General features: G+C 41.9%; 1 protein-coding gene across 2 annotated transcripts in view; it reads right to left on the reverse strand.

The window, feature by feature from the left end:
* Nucleotides 1-17112, reverse strand: part of HLCS (holocarboxylase synthetase) — a 196586-nt gene that overhangs the window by 64607 nt on the left and 114867 nt on the right. The gene's annotated exons all lie outside the window — the stretch shown is intronic.

The following is a 17112-nucleotide window of genomic DNA, read 5'->3' on the forward strand; positions in this document are numbered from 1 at the left end:
CGCAATAAAGGGTGAAACAAACCGAACGGTCACCTTCCAGCATAAAGGACCATGACGCAGGACAGAGTCTACCAGGTGTTGGTAGTTTTATTTCACAATGCTTTTACATCACCTTGGGAAGGTTGGCATTGTGAGGGGCGGGCTGGACACTGCATCCTGTATAATGTTTCCTTCTGCAGATTTGCCTTTATTTCCATCTGCCTTTTGTGCATAGTAAGAGCTCATGAGCATTAGGAAGAACAGAGAAAACAACTGTATTTCAATGGTTTTGTTGAATCACTGCCAAGAACACTTATAAATGTGAGTTGACTTAAATTGGTAGACACTCATGCATCCATCCATTCATTCATTCATTCATCCAGTTAACTGGCAGCCCCAGCTAAGATGATCACTGTCACACTCACCAAAAAATAATGACAGAAAGAATTGGCCTGTGCCAACTCTGCGGAACCCTCCTCCCCAAATCTCATGTTCAGCATTCTTCTCTAGTGTGACCCTGCTGTCGTGATTTTAAAACAAGGTTTCAGTACTTCTCTAGCCTGAGTGTTCACACTGTCACCTCCTCAGCACATTAATGTCTTACATGATATTTAAACATTTGTTTAAAGGGGAAAAAAAAAAACGTCAAGTATTTAAATCTGAAGATTTAAGGCTTGTTGCTGAGTTTTCAGTACAAAAATAGTGATTATCCTAAAACTGATATAAGTTTTAAGATACAAAGTCTAGAATTGTGGCCAAAATGAAAAAAGGAAAGAGAAGGGAGGAGAGAGGAAGAAGAGGAAGGGGAGAGGAGAGGTGGAGGGAGAAGATGGAGAAGGGAAGCTGGCACCTGGGTGCAGGGTCCCACGAGAAGCACAAGAATCATCAAGGGGCCTCCCTGATGAGGACAGAGAGCTGAAGCCAGCTGTCCTTCACCTACCCGTGTCCACCAATGAGCAATGTCAAGCCATGTGCGAGTGATGTAAATTACTGCTGATGTTATCTTTCAAGTATCATGGGGTGATGGAGGTTCAATCCTCATCAATGGATGAAGCACAGAGTGCACAAGGCATATCTGAATGATGGGGTTTTGTTTTGTTTTTTTTATTAATTAATTAATTTATTTTTGGCTGTGTTGGGTCTTCGTTTCTGTGCGAGGGCTTTCTCCAGTTGTGGCAAGCGGGGGCCACTCTTCATCGCGGTGCGCGGGCCTCTCACTATCGCGGCCTCTCTTGTTGAGGAGCACAGGCTCCAGATGCGCAGGCTCAGTAGTTGTGGCTCACGGGCCTAGCTGCTCCGCGGCACGTGGGATCCTCCCAGAACAGGGCTCGAACCCGTGTCCCCTGCATTGGCAGGCAGATTCTCAACCACTGCGCCACCAGGGAAGCCCTGATGGGGTTTTTTTAAATCAATTTTTAATTTTGGAATATTTTACATTTACATTGTTTTTTAACATATGGCAACCACAGTGCTTTTCTTTGTGATGGACTTAGTGCAAGCGATGGCCACCAGCACTTCTACACATGGCCTCTCCAATCAAGCAATCAACAACTTGTTTGGGGATATACAGATAAAGACTTGGATGTAGATACAATATCTAGATACTACTATGAATTTTATCTCTTGTGGTATTACAAAAATATGGTTATATAAGGTAATTTATCCATGCCCAGAAAACACGCAGAAAATAGAACAACAACAGGACAAGATCTAATTGTTTATGTTTGGTCATAGCAGGGTAATGATTTTTTTTTAAAAGATAACTTTTTTTTTTAAACTACCAATAGAAATAGCACTTAATCCAGAGTAGGGTTAAAAGAAATGAAAACACCCAAGTAAAAGTTAACATATCACTTACTAGACTCACCTGTTCTACAGATCAGGCCATAACCACGCAGGTTTTCTTGACCTGTGTGTGAGCCTGCATTGCTCTGCCTTTTTTTTTTTCTTAAAGCACTTCCAAGTACAATAATGACTAATAGCTTTTTAATCTAATCTGAGATTCCACTGATCGTAGTACACATCCCAATTTCAGAAGTGTTAAAATGTGTGTTTTAGAACTGATGAAACAGTAATCAAGTTAAGCCCAAGCCAACCAAAACTACATTTCCTATTTATTTGGATAATGATGCACAATGCCAGGCAGAGAGTGAGAACTAGGTAAATATTTACTGGATCAATGGATGGTCTGGGAGGTAACACTCATCTGTTAACAAGAAATTACTTGCAGTTTGCTGACAAACCATCTTCTCTCCCCTCTGCACTTGCACATATCCGGAACAGCCCTCTCCCTTCTCCTTTGTTGTAACGAAAAATCGGTTCAGTCATTTGGATACCTCTTCACTATGCATGATAACTTCCATGTAAACTAGAAATACTAATTTAACTTCCTTCAAGGATTCAAGAAGACATATCGAATCCTTTCATGTACTGTGGACTTGAAAATACGTGTATGTGTGAACTTCGTCTAGGATAAGACTAACAATAGTCCATTTACCAGCTTCAGATGTACAGGATGTGTATGTGCTCTTTCTCTGCATAGGGCAGGGAGATGGTACGTGCACAAGTATGCACAAATGTGTTTCAGGGCAAGACACATGCTATGTAATTTACTTTATAGGTCCCCTACTACCAGGTTTACAGAGTCAGTATAAATTAGACCCAACTGGGTTTTTGTGTTTGCATTATCTAGATAAACACTTCTCTGCATTTGAACTATGTAGACCAGGCCTATTTAGCTACTCTCCCCCCCCATCCATAGGGGGCAAAACTCAATTTCTTGTCTTTAGAAATTCTCTGTGTATCTAACACTATGACATCAAGAGAAACAAAAGAGCACTGACACCATGCTTGCTGGAACATCAACAAGGAGGATGGAGGACAATGAATAGAGTTGGTATTAACATATCATCAATTCTCAACAGAAACAACAGGGACAATGTCAGGTTGTCAGAAATCCATTAACAGGCCACTAAACCTGCAGGCTCCCTGGTAACATAGGTGGAGAGAGAAATCTTCTTATAACTTACTGATGAAAGCCCACTAACAGGCCATCAAAGAGGCATCTCAGCCAACAGCCCATGGACTGCTGACCCTCTGCCCTCCTCACCAGGCTTCCCTGCCATGCTATAGGATGCCATACAATATTGTTAAAGCCACCTCTGCTATCTCATCCAGAATTTCTCCTTCTTCTAGGCTTTCCTGCACCATGCTATGTGGAGACTTCCTCCACAGGGGACACAGAACCAAAGGCAAAACCTAGGTAAAAGGTACAAACACAGCAAACGAGAATGAAGACACATGCACAACCCTCTTAGCCATGAAAGAAACAAATTAAAATAAAGGGTGACATATTTTCCTCCTATTCAAGGGGCCAGATTTAAATCACTGAAGACAGGGTGGTTGAATGGTTACACACACACACACACACACACACACACACACACACACACACACGTTGGTGGTGCTTTAAGTTAACACAACCTTTTAGGGAAGCGACTTAGCAGTGATGAACAGCAGCCAGGCGTGAACAAGTTTATGGTCTTTAACCTGGTGGCCTTGCTCTTAGAGTTTGTTCTAAAACGTCTTTTTGAAAGAAAGAAAAGATTTCACATAAAAATATTCAATGTAGCTTCAGAACCACAGGAATTTGAAACGAACTAAATATCCAAGAGCACAGAGACCACTAGAAAAATCACACTTGGCAACTCTGCCAGCTATCTTAGCCACAGCTCTTCCAAGAAAGGAGGAGCCTGAGGCGAGAGCTTCGGTGCAGATGGCTTATTTTAGAAAGTGAAGGTGAGTGGGAACTAGGGAGACCTGAGAGGAGCGGTCTAGAACATGCCTCAGACTGTGTGCCCAAGGGAGCGTTCACCCGCTAGCTCCCATCGCTACTGGTCAAGGTGTGGCCAGTGGGAACTCCCCTCCCAGGGGTGCCTGTGTGAACGGCAGGTGGGCGCCAGTGGGCTCCCACGTTCCATGAGGTGGAGAAGCAGCGGGCACAAGGCAAGCTGTGGGAGATGCAGTCAGACTGTAGCTGCATGAAGCTGGCCACGGGAGCAAGGGCCTGGGGAGAAGGCGGGCACCAGAGGAATCCAATACAGCTTTGCTGAAATTTTTTAACTATAAAGGCGACATGCCAACACTGAAACACATTTCTAGTATAAAATTGGGTGGGAAAAAAAACACCCAAAATTCTCTCCACACTGAAATGAGAACACCATAAACTGATTTTTGCTTATGGAAGTGGCCTATAAACTTTTGGAAAAATGAAAATAACTGATATATTAACTTAATGTGATAATGGAATTTTTGTCTTTTATGTTATTTTCATTACAATACAGTTTGTACAAAGTATGAAATTTTAAAAGTTTTAATCAGCCAGGATCTCTAAAGACTGGTCTAGCTCAATGATTCTGGAATTTTACTGATCCTGGAAAGTTTCCAAGATGACTATTTCTGATAATCACCCTATTGTTTTAAGACTAAAAAAAAAAAATCATAATCATAAGTAATCAACCATGATAAAACTCTGAACATTATACTGCCTAGATTTCAAATTCCTTTAGTTTTGTATTAAAAATAACGATAGTCTTTGTGTCAACCAATTCTTGAGATTGGTTTAGTTCTCATGCACGTGTGCAGGTCCGTGTGTATGTGCACAAACATATGCATATATACAGTACTAAGTGACTTTTAAGGAGATGAGCTTCATTCATTTTCCAAATCAGTTTGACTTTTTTTTTTTAAATGGCAGCTGCCATTCTTCTCGTCTTTTTTTTTTTTTAATTAATTAATTTATTTATTTAATTTATTTATGGCTGTGTTGGGTCTTCGCTTCTGTGCGAGGGCTTTCTCTAGTTGCGGCGAGTGGGGGCCACTCTTCATCGCGGTGCGCGGGCCTCTCACCATCGCGGCCTCTCTTGTTGCGGAGCACAGGCTCCAGACGCGCAGGCTCATTAATTGTGGCTCACAGGCCCAGCCGCTCTGCGGCATGTGGGATCTTCCCAGACCAGGGCTCGAACCCGTGTCCCCTGCATTGGCAGGCAGATTCTCAACCACTGCGCCACCAGGGAAGCCCCAGTTTGACTTCCTGATTCAATTAAAATGCGGGTGGTGGGTCCGGTTCCACCAGCGTTGATCTAGATCTTGTGGAGCCCGCAGGTCCCTCCCAGCCCCAGGATTCCATCACTCTTCAAGCACAACTAGTGTCACTGAGAGCACTGATCAGCACCCCCGACCGTCCTCCACAGACGGCATGTGTAACCTCTGTGATGCCACAGCACAGCCCTGGGGAAGCAGCCACCAGGGAACAAGTGGCAAGGTGGAATCGGCACTATTTCAATGATAACAGATGCCAGCTGATGAAATGTGGCTTTAAACAAGGAAGAGAGAACTAGGAATCTGGCAGGCCACCAGCCCACACGTCGGAGGGCACAGGGAACAAAGGGCAGAGATGGCGAGGGCCCTCTTCTCCAAACAATTGAGGACTGGAAATACCTGGAAGGGGGAGGATGTGTTCTCACCCGGCACAAGGAGTTAGAATAGAGTGATATAAGATATTAGGAAAAATGAAAGAAGCCCACCAACTTCCACTCTGTGAGCTATGATTTTAACGTAAGAGTGACAATGGGAAATAGATCAAAAACTATGACTTTGCATTACACTACACACTTTATGAAATAATTCTTGACAAGCTTACAAAATTTCAGTTGTTTTAATCCAATATTTAAAGTACATAATCACCTTTACTACTAATGATTTAAGTACTTTTTCCAATGAGTGAAGCCTTTCTTTTTTTTTTTTTAATTATTATTTTGGCCACGCAGACTGCCAGGGAAGTCCCTGATGAACCTTTTAATCTCCCTGCTCCATTCTTCTGTTATGTTCTAGGAGTCTATATTTCCAATAAGAGAGGCTGGGCACATGACAGAAAGAGCTTCTCTGATTATCACATAGTGAATTTTTCCGTCTTGATCTTTAACATTTGGTGTCTGTTTTTCTTCTTAATTCCTCTACTTTCCATTCTACTATGTTGCTGATGGGATGTTTTGTCCAAATAGCAATACATCAAAGGCACATGCCAAACACCAATTTTAACTTTTTAAGTGACAAACAAGTGGATCCCCATGCAAGTTTGTTTATAATTTGGCAGGAAAATATTTACTAAAATATAACTAAAAAAATATAAAATGGAATGTAGTCCTTACTGACTGTGATACAAAGAGAACACCAGTGCTCATATGCGAAGTCTTCCCCTAGGAGCTGCAAAGGCTGTTTGGTGGGCTGATGAGGAAAGACCATTCCAGAAACGTGATGACGCTGTTTCCAGGAGGACACAAAGGCAACAGCAAGCAGGCACATGAAAGAGTCATTAAGTGGTTGAGCCTGAGATGAAAGGAAGAGCTGAGCTAAGTTTGCGAAGGAAAAAACACAGGAAGTGATAGATCTCCGGTGCCTACATGAAGAGTCTTTAAAAATAAAAAGTGGAGCTTGGATTTGGTCCAGAGTTGGATGGAAGATCTCTGTGACACTTCACAGAGGAACTACCTCAGAAGAAGGGTTGAGGATGAAAATGAGGATTCTAGAGGCAACAGACCAACAGGAGCGGGCGAAGATGAACTTTGGGGCCAGAAATGAGAAGCTGGAAGAGGAAGGAGGAGTTGATCACAACAAGTAGAGAAACAGCATTCCCAGACTCCCTAAAGGTAAGGCTTTGGAGGAAACTGACAAAAGTTAGCCAGTTAGATGCACTCACAAATTTGGAAGACGGAAGAGAGGCAGAGACCCCCCCCCTCCTGCTGCTGGGGCCATTGTGTGTCCAGTCCCCAGCCTGGTGGGAACAGGCAGATCGAGTATCCCAAGGCCCAAGATTCCTGGGTGTTGTTTGCAGGTGCAAAGGCAGTGGGGGCCTGCCTTTGAGCAGGTGCAAAGGCAGTGGGGGCCTGACCTCTGGTCTCAGCCACTCCTAAAGTCAGCAGTTCCAGTGGCTCCCCTGACTCTTCCCCTTCCCCCGGTGGGCCACTTCAAGGGCTTTCCTAGGTCATTCTTGGAGTCAGCCCAGAGTCAGCATCTCCAGCCCTCTCATTGATCTCCCAAGTACCCAATTCATCCCTTTCTGCTCAAAAGACCTGGAATCAAACCCTGACTATCATGCCTACAGTGTGTCCTCCTTCATCTCCAACTCGTACTGAGTAAAACAGTAACGTTCTATTTTGTGACATTTTCCTGGATAGCTACATCAAGTTGTATGCCATGCCACATACTGTTGGTGAACTTCCACAACACCACAAATGAAATACATATCATTACTCCCATTTTACAATGAGGAGGCTTGTCCATGTTTACACAGTTAACAATAGAACTGGGAATCCATTCTGCTATACTGCCTCCCAGTAAAAGTTTTCATCGTGAATATAGGACAAATATTCAAATGAGAGAAAGGTAGGAAATGGAGACAATAGAGGGACCAGTGTTGGCTTAATAAGTACAACTATGATTTGGGTATGTTTACAGGCAAAAGGAATAAAGAAGAGCAGAAAAAGAATAGTCAAATGTGTGGATAAAGAGTTCTAACAGTAGATCCAGTAGTGTAGACAAGTAGTAGGGAGGGTTGTGGGCAGAACGGATGGTGCACTAAGGACACCTAAGAGATAGGGGAGAATACAGATGGCCAGTGGCAGGTTGGGAATGGAGGTGCCTCGTAGAATCCATGAGGAGCTTATACTTGAAGTCTGTTTTGAGCATAAAAAAGGATGAGAGGCATAAACTTAAGAAAAGTACTAAAGGTCACCAAGAATTCTTCAGTGAGTGTATTCAACTGGGAAATGCAAAATACTGCGTTGCTAGAAGGGAGAAGCATATCATTCCGAAGGCAGAAAGAAACTCAGTGATGAGTATTCTTTTTACAGTAGTTCCATGTTCTGAGAATTGGAGAAAGGATTAAATTTTGTTGTATGTTCCTTCAGTAGGTTCAGAAGGAACTGAATAAAACCAGGAATCAGGATAGAACATAGCAACAAGGGGGTGGAACATTACTAGCAAGACTGAATTTCTTGAAAGAATGTTCATACTTGTATCTCCTAAGAGCTCAGAACTTGGTAGATGGGACTCAGAAGTTTGTAGAATGAATGAACGGCTATGCTTCACTACAGTAGGCAGAATCAACACCCTGGAAATATTAGAGAATGTGCAGGACAAAACTCACTCAAGGGGAGGACTTTTCTTTCCTTCATTCTTCCTTTTTTACAAAAGGGTAATGGCTTATTCAGCATTTTTTTTCTTTTTTTCTAATTATAACATATAACATAATACCATATTTTCACTAACAGCAAAAACAATTCACATTAGTAGGGCTTCTTCCATCCACGAGAGTTAATTTTTTAAGTGGATAAGCAATTAACCATGCCAAGTAGATTAAAATTGATCCCTAGCATAAAAGTTGTGATCAATAAAAAACAATCTGTAAATTTGATTGCATAAATCCTTTTTACTTAAGTCCACCATAAGCATAATTTTCAGGATCACTCCTTTACTCTCAACTACTGGAAAAGAAAATGTAATAAAATTATTGCTCTGGAACTTAGTTTCCAGAAAAAGACAATACGCCTATTTTAAAATTTTGAAACATTCATGGAAGACAAACGTGCGATTATCAGACCATACTGCTAATCACAGAAAATGTGTGATTAAAAAGCCCCTTGGGTGTAGCCAAGCTCCGCAACTACTACAAAAAATGCTCTCAAAAATGCAGCGTGCCTTATTTAACTGGTTCCAACAGCTCCTGACTGGCTTTTATGGTTTGGCAACTTTATACATCGTCCTTTGGCTTCCTGCTATGAGAATCTAACTAACTCAGCCATCATCCATTTCGTAGTTATGCATCTTTTGCCAGTTCTACTGAACGCCTCTGAAACTTCAGATAACACACCAACAACCCCACTGACTGTTTTATCTTCCGGAAAGCATGTCGTGCTGCTCAGTTTGTGAGAGAAGCACATCAGTACTCAACTCTTCATTCCATTTCTCCTCTGCGTCTCCTCCCACCTCTGCCACCAATTACATTATCCAATCTAAGGACATTTCTACTCAGTTCAGCAGCAACTGTTGTATCTTCTATTGTCTATAGATTCATTCTAAAAGTTGATACATACCAACTTTTACTTAATGACACACGAATTACATTATTAACTGTATAGATATTATTTATTACAGAGCCAAACAGTATGCTGGGATTACACTTCCTTCTCAATGGGTTCACTGTGTCATTCAATGAAAATAAAGAAGATACTCTTTTTTTCCTGCTCTAACAGATACAGTTATATAGTAGGTTGAATGGCAGCCTGTCCAAAAGACATGCCCATGTCCTAATTCCTGGAATCCTGCCTTCTTTGGAAAAGGTTCTTTGCAGATTTAATTAAAGATCTTAAGACGAGATCATCCGGGATTACCCAGGTGGGCCCTAAGTCCAAAGACAAGCGCCCTTATAAGAGAAGGAAGAAGAAAAGACACACACAGAGGAAGATAAAGGCAGAGACTGGAGTGATGTGTCCACAAGCCAAGGAAGTTGGCCACCACCAGAAGCTGGAAGAGACTGTGGTCTCCCCCTGGAGGCTCCAGAAGGAACACCGCCTTGATGACACTCTGAGTTCAGACTTCTGGCCTCAAAAACTATAAAAGCCATAGGAAACTAACATCTATGTCCACGTTTTACTAAGCTCTTAATCACAGTACACATACTAGCAATCTCCTTTCTCTGCCAGAGATTTTCCTCCTGGAGTGCTCTGTCTCATTCCACTTGGAATGGGTTAATCTAGGCTTCCTTTCTAACTGTCTTCTCAGGACCTCCTTAGCTGCTTCGATAAATTGGACCCACTGTTTCCTGGATCTCATGTTTTCATCTTTCTTGGTTTCCTTTCTTATTTGGCCAAAGCATATCCTCAAGTAACTTCCTAAGAAAAGATACTCATAAAGCTATCTTTCTGAGACTTTCAGTGTAATGTCCCCAAATCATTGATTATTTGGTGGAAACGACTGTAGACTTAAAATCATCTTCCCTCAGAAATATAGCACTGCTCATTTTCTTTCCCTCGTAGATATCTGTATTTATCCCTCAAACTTTTTAGAATACTCCCTTTATCCTTGGTTCCAAGAGAATTTCGCAAGGATATGCCTAGATATATCTACCTAAAATCCACTCTGCTTGGCTGTATGTAAGACCTTTCAACATCAAGAGTCATGGTATGATTTATCTGGAAAGTCCCTCCCCTCCCCCACCCCTATTTCTCTGGTCTCCCTTACCAGTTGCCAGGGCTATCTCAACTTCCAACATTGCCAGGGCAATGATGGAAATTTTCTACAAATCTGCACTGCCCAATAGCTGTTAGATACATTTGGCTACTGAGCAATTGAAATGGGATTAGTGTCACTAAGGAACTGAATTTTTAATTTAATTTTTATTAATTTAAATTTAAATGGTCACATGCAGCTAGTGAGGTCAGTTAGACCTTTAGGACTTATCTTCTATGCCTATTCTATCTTCTCCCACATTCCCCATACTTTTATATTTTTAGTCCTTACCTAAAACATTTTCTTGACTATATCTTTATCTAGCCTCTTTATTAATTTTTTTAAAAATTTGGCAATCATCATACATTTTCAATATTGTAACACTTTTTTTTCCCCCCATGGCAACGCCACTCGGCTTGCGGGATTCTCAGTTCCCCGACCAGGGATAGAAACCGGGTCCCGGCAGTGAAAGCTCCGAGTCCTAACCACTTGACCGCCAGGGAATTCCCTGTAACTAATAGAATCTTATTCTTGTTTTAAGGAGGAAATATTCGTGACTGCAAATTCACATCCTAATTAGATGTTTTCAATTCTATTCATTTCCTTGAATTAGCTGTTTTTCCTTGGTAGTCAGTTTTCCTGTTTATCTTGGCCTTTTTCATTGTAAGTTTTAATAACATTCTTGGTAATGCCTGGCTTTCCATTCATATTCAAGTGGTAATAAAGGTAATAAAAAGATTGATGAGTGCTGGGACACAATTCTCCAGGAATATTTTCACATTTTTGCACAATCCAGGCATTCACAGCGAAGAACACTGGCCAATTTGATTAAAGGATGGCTGACTAGAAAATATGCCTTGGTGTACAGCAGCTACACCTTAATAAAAAAATAATAAATAAATAAAGTAAAAAGGGAAAAAGAAAAAGAAAGTATGCCTTGGAAGGTAGAGGTGGTATGTACATTGCTCCAGACAGATGTAGATGTATCTCCCTGGACCATTTGTTTTCATAATGTTGAAATCCCAACCCCCAGTATCTTAGAATGTGACTATATTTGGAGACAAGGTTTTTACAGATGTGATTAAGTTAAAATAAGGTCATTAGGATGGGCCTTAATCCAGTATGACTGGTGTCCTTATAAGAAGAGGAAATTTGGGTATACACATACAGAGGGAAGGCAACGGGAAGACACAGGGAGAAGATGAGCATCTACAAGCCAATAGGGAGAGGCCTTCCCTCATGGCTTTCAAAAGGAACCAGCCCTGCCCACACCTTGATCTCAGACTTCCAGGCTGCGAAACTGTGAGAAAATAAATTTCTGTTGTTTAAGCCATCTAGCCAGTGATACCTCGTTATGGCAGCCCTGGCAAACTAATACACAGGGTAACATCGGCCTCTGACTTCATCGTCCCATGGGGAGTAGGTGCTATGAAGCTCTGCAAGTAACACAAGGTCTGCTCTCTGATTCAGAAATTTTGTGTTTCTTGTCAAAATATGTCTACATCTATATATAGACGTATGCTTCTTTGAGGTACCAGTACCATACTAACTGTGCTAGTTATCACCCAAAGTCACTCAATTTCTTTAAAGATAAATATTTTACTTGGGTAAAACTACCTGAGCATGTAACCAGGCCCTATGTTTTCAGCCCTCCGCGATAGATACATCCCAAGTTCAGAGCCTGTAAGGATTCTGCTGGAGTCTCCCTCTATAACTGCAGAGCTCCATGTGTACCCTAGGCTGCACCAGCCATGATTCCTCCATCTGTTTTCCATCTTCCAGAAAATGGCTTAACTATCATCTGCTGATAACCATCTCTTACTTTCTTTGATGTTGTAGATATTTAACTTTTACTCTCATACAGTCATTTTAATGGGGGCTCAAGAAGGGAAAAGATGAACACGTGTGCAGACTGCCATCTTAAACTAGAGATGCCAACAGTTTTTCTTGACTATTGTTTCCTGATATTAAATAAGAGACCCAGAGTTAACTACAATTAACATTCTCAAATAGCTAAATGAACACATGACAAGTTCTACAAAACTTCCTTTTCAAAACTTTTTATAAGCTCTATTGAAAATTTTTAAGGAAAATTGAAGAAATAGAAATCTTTGAGGATAGCCTAAGGGTAGGAAAGAAGTCAAAACCTTCAGGATATAGAAATAAAGTTCTGAGGTGGGTGGACCTAGAGTCTGTCACACAGAGTGAAGTAAGTCAGAAAGAGAAAAACAAATACCATATGCTAACAAATATATATGGAATCAAAAAAAAAATGGTCATGAAGAACCTAGGGGCAAGACGGAAATAAATAGCTAGTGGGAAGCAGCCGCATAGCACAGGGAGATCAGCTCGGTGCTTGGTGACCACCTAGAGGGGTGGGATAGGGAGGGTGGGAGGGAGGGAGACGCAAGAAGAAAGAGATATGGGGATATGTGTATATGTATAGCTGATTCACTTTTTATAAAGCAGAAACTAACACACCATTGTAAAGCAATTATACTCCAATAAAGATGTTAAAATAAAAGAAGAAGAAGAAATAAAGGTCTTTTATCAAAAGAACTACTTTGTCCGGAAACTGAAAAATGTTATATTTAGGTATTGAATTTTTTGGATTTAGATGTTCTTAGTAGGTAGAAGGGAATATATTTTAAACTTTTAAAAGATACAGTTTCTTACATTCTGTTCCAGAACTGGTCTCTGAATCATCGACTCTCAGGAATCTCACTAGGAAAGCTCCCCCAATGACTTGCCCTCGTCTAACAGCATCAAGATAATTGATTAGACATAAGACAAGCAGCCCAAGATACAGGACGCAGCCATGCTCTTACAGCTCAGATTTTCTGCCTTTCTACCCCCATGGTGGAAGGGGAAAAAAATCCTCACAATTCCCTAAGAGATGTGTTCTTGCACATAAATTGGCATTTAGGCTCAATGAGATACCGAAGACTTGGTCCTTTAAAGCCAAGCAAGGAAGTCCCAGGCAGACAGGTTACTGCTGCTACATATGCATCGGCCCCTCTCATCTATGTCCAATCTACTGCCTGGCAAGTGGCCGTCTGGCTTTTATGCGCTCAGAGCTATAACCTAATGAAAGGGCAAAAGGTGAAAGAAATACCTGATGAGGAGGAAGAGGAAGGAAAGAAAAGAACACAAGGATTTACCTTACTGTCTACTTGACTGGACTCCCAGCAGGCAGACTATCATACTAGAGAATCCCAGTGAAGGATCTAGCATAGAGCACACAACTGCAAAGCTCTTCTCCTTAACAGCGGACTCGGTTAATGTCTGAAGAGAGTTGGTTAAATATGGAACAGCAAAGTAAGTGATGGCTAGAGCTCCCCAACCTCACTTGCAGCCTAGACAAGGATTCCTGTGGCCACAGATAGATTAGTGCATGCCAGGCACAGTTCCGAGCACTTTACAGCCATTGCTCATTTCATACTCATAATATATTATCTTTGCTTTGCAGATAAGAAGAATGAGGCACAGAGAGGTTAAGTAACTTGCCCAAACTCACACAGCTACTAAGTTGCAGAGCCTCAAACCTAACACTGACAATTGTTCCCTAACTCCTTGTTCATTGTTTCCCAAAACATTACCTTTAAATTGCTTTCTCTCATTTGAGAAATGAAGATTATGGTAACTCAAGAGTCAACAAAATATGTCCTCAAAGGTAGGTAGGAAAAAAAACATGTTCCCTCAAAAGATAGCCCTCATGGAAGCATGAACCTTGAAAGGACTGTGAAGCATTACCAGATTTACAGCCACCTTCCTAGCACCCAATTTTTGGTTTCAATAGTTCGATGACTAAAGTAAGCACAGGAGTTTGCTCTTTATTTTCCAGTTTCTGGAAGAGCAAAAAAAAGTGAACTTTCTCCCCTTGGAGGATACCATGAGACACAGAGGGTGCATAGAACCCTCCCAAAATAGGAAGCCTTTTGACAAGCCTTTTGAAACAAATTTATCTTAAAATATTTGACTTGGACACTGATTCTATATGGAGATTTTAATACTCAGTAAAGGCAGGACACGATATGGAAATACCTACAGTAAAAAGAAGAGGATGGGGCATTAGCCAAGCCAGAAGGATAAACCAGATAAACAAAGGGAAAGATTCCAAAATAAGAAAGAACGTGGTATAGGAGCCAAAGACTCCCACACCAAAATTACTGCAGCTTTACATAACTGAAATAATTGCATCTTGATAGTATTTGTAGTGATCAAAATTAGCCCGCAAACTGTGTACTTAAGTTTTGAGAAGAGTCTCCTTCATATATCTGTCCAGAATGAAGAGAATTTGCTAGTATTTAGTATTTACCTTTGGACACATTGTGGTTCTTCATTAATACTTAGTAGTCACATAGTTTCTTCACATTGAGGTTATCTGATTCCAAATGTAGAAGTGAATTTTCTTCTCTAGTTGTGAGTGGGTGTATATGAGAGAAGACAGACAGCAACTGAGCATGGGTGTGCCCAAGTATGGGAGGCACCAAGAGTCAGAGAGTGACCCACTGCAAGAGTGACTGAGTGTGAGAACAACCAAGTGCGAGCATGACCCATCACAAAACAGCCCAAGCATGAGTGACTAATTGCGAGAATACGCAAGGGGGAGCGTGACCTATCGCGAGAATATCGTGAGCGAGGCTAAGCACAAGCATGACCCAGTATGTCCTAGGGCCTTGGGTGGTCCAGCAGATGGTGGCTGTGTATAAAGAGACTCTTCCCGCAAATACTTCTAAGTTCTGAGTTCAACAATAAATTTTCAGGTTGAGAAACAAGAACAAGTTCTTTGAAAAAGAGGAATTATCCATCAGGAGTTGCCTGGGGTCAAGGAGCAGTGAAGCACCACCTTGTCCAGTGCAAGTCTTCTCAAGGAGACCACTATCCTCGATACCTGGATGAAGGTCGTCAGCCTCGTCTCACCCATCCTCGGTGCCCTGGCCTTACGGAACCCCATAGGGAACCCAAGGGCTGGGGAGGAGCCATTGCCAACAGAGCAGGCAATTGCTTCCAAGATTTAAAGCCAGGGGATTTCAAGACGTCTGACTCATATTATCAGTAAAGCAACTTACAGTTTTGTCTTTCCTAAAAACTGTGACAAAGACTTTAATTTCATATAATGTCAAGAGTTTTATGGCGCCAAGAAGCTTCCCAGGACTGAATACTCCTATATGACTCCCACAGAAATCAGACAGCAAAAGCAGCAATCATAGCTATCACCTTTTGGGTCAAAATTTTGATTAAAACCAACTGACAAAGAAAACGTATTTTATTAGCAGTAAGATCAAATCCAGAGCATATGTCAAAGCTGTAAAGTCATAATTTCTCTAGATTACAGCTGGAAGCAGTAATTTTATAACTCGGCCCCTCCCTAGCCCATAAATCCAAATATAGTTCAGACAGTCTCTCTGAACTACAGGGTGATATCCCACTCAATGCGGGTGCTATCCTGCTCAGTGCAAGACCCTGGGGAGGTGCTCCTTTCTCCGGGGTCCCACTCCCCCAGCAGGGCTAGGCCAGGGCTCCCGGCTCCCGCCTGTTTATGGACCTGAGCGTGTCTCCCAACCCAGGGCCGGATCAGGTGTCACAGGAGTACTGCGTTCCTGCATGCCCTGCATCAGCTGCTAAAGGGCAGACATGCCCCTGGAGTGGTCTAATTAGCCGCTATAAGGATGTCATATTTTGCCAGCAATAATCAGGACCAAGTCATTTTTAGACATGAAAATATCCCTTCAGAGGTGGCGCCCTCTTTCTGTGTGCCGCTCGTGTTTCAGTCACTGCCACAAAGAGCTGATTCCCATTTTTTTTTAATCCAACCAGAAGTCACCTGGCTTGTATTCATCTGCTAGCTGACCGTGCCCACATCTAACTAGCCTTCTTACTCAGCAATGCCATGCAAATATGCCCATGACCTCTTCTTGACTCCTAATCCCAATGCCACTGGTCTGAATTCTCATCCTTACTATGGTTTGCTTGGATTAGTGACAGTCTCCAAAAAACCCCCAAGTCAATCCACTACTCCTCCTAGCCACTATCACAAGATTTTTCTGGAACACAGCCCTGCTCCAAGCTCAGAGGGGCTGACAGTTCTCCACAGGCAAGCCTTCTATCCAGGCAAATTAATCTGCTTCTCCCATTGCAAAACAGGATCAAGAACTATGCTCACCCTGAGGCTAAGATAAGAATACTATTTTGCTTACTAGTTCAGTGAAAATCCAGGTGCTAAAAAAAAAAAAAGAAAAAAAAAGGCATTAAGTGTTAAGGAATGAGCTAAGCATTTTTTTCTCAAGTAGTAGGAACTATACCAAAAATGTTTGTGGAATGGTGATAAGTGTACACAAACTGGATGGACCTTGAAGTTCTTAGCGCTGGGATTTGCTATGCTTATTGTTCAGAAAGCTATTTATAAAGGTTCTGTGGGCTTCCCTCGTGGTGCAGTGGTTAAGAATCCGCCTGCCAATGCAGGGGACACGGGTTCAAGCCCTGGTCCGGGAAGATCCCACATGCCACGGAGCAACTAAGCCCGTGCGCCACAACTACTGAGCCTGCGCTCTAGAGCTCGCGAGCCACAACTACTGAGCCCACGTGCGACAACTACTGAAGCCCACGCACCTAGAGCCCGTGCTCCACAACAAGAGAAGCCACAACAAAGAGAAGCCCCGCACACTGCAAGGAAGAGTAGCCCCCACTCGCCGCAACTAGAGAAAGCCCGCGTGCAGCAACGAAGACCCAACACAGCCATAAAATAAATAAATAAATAAATAATAAATAATAAAAATTTAAAAATAAAGGTTTTGTGAAGACCTAAATCATTACAAAAACTGTGCATTATGTTACACAAATTTT

Source organism: Balaenoptera acutorostrata, chromosome 4 (assembly GCF_949987535.1).
Source record: "Balaenoptera acutorostrata chromosome 4, mBalAcu1.1, whole genome shotgun sequence".
NCBI classification, from domain to species: domain Eukaryota; kingdom Metazoa; phylum Chordata; class Mammalia; order Artiodactyla; family Balaenopteridae; genus Balaenoptera; species Balaenoptera acutorostrata.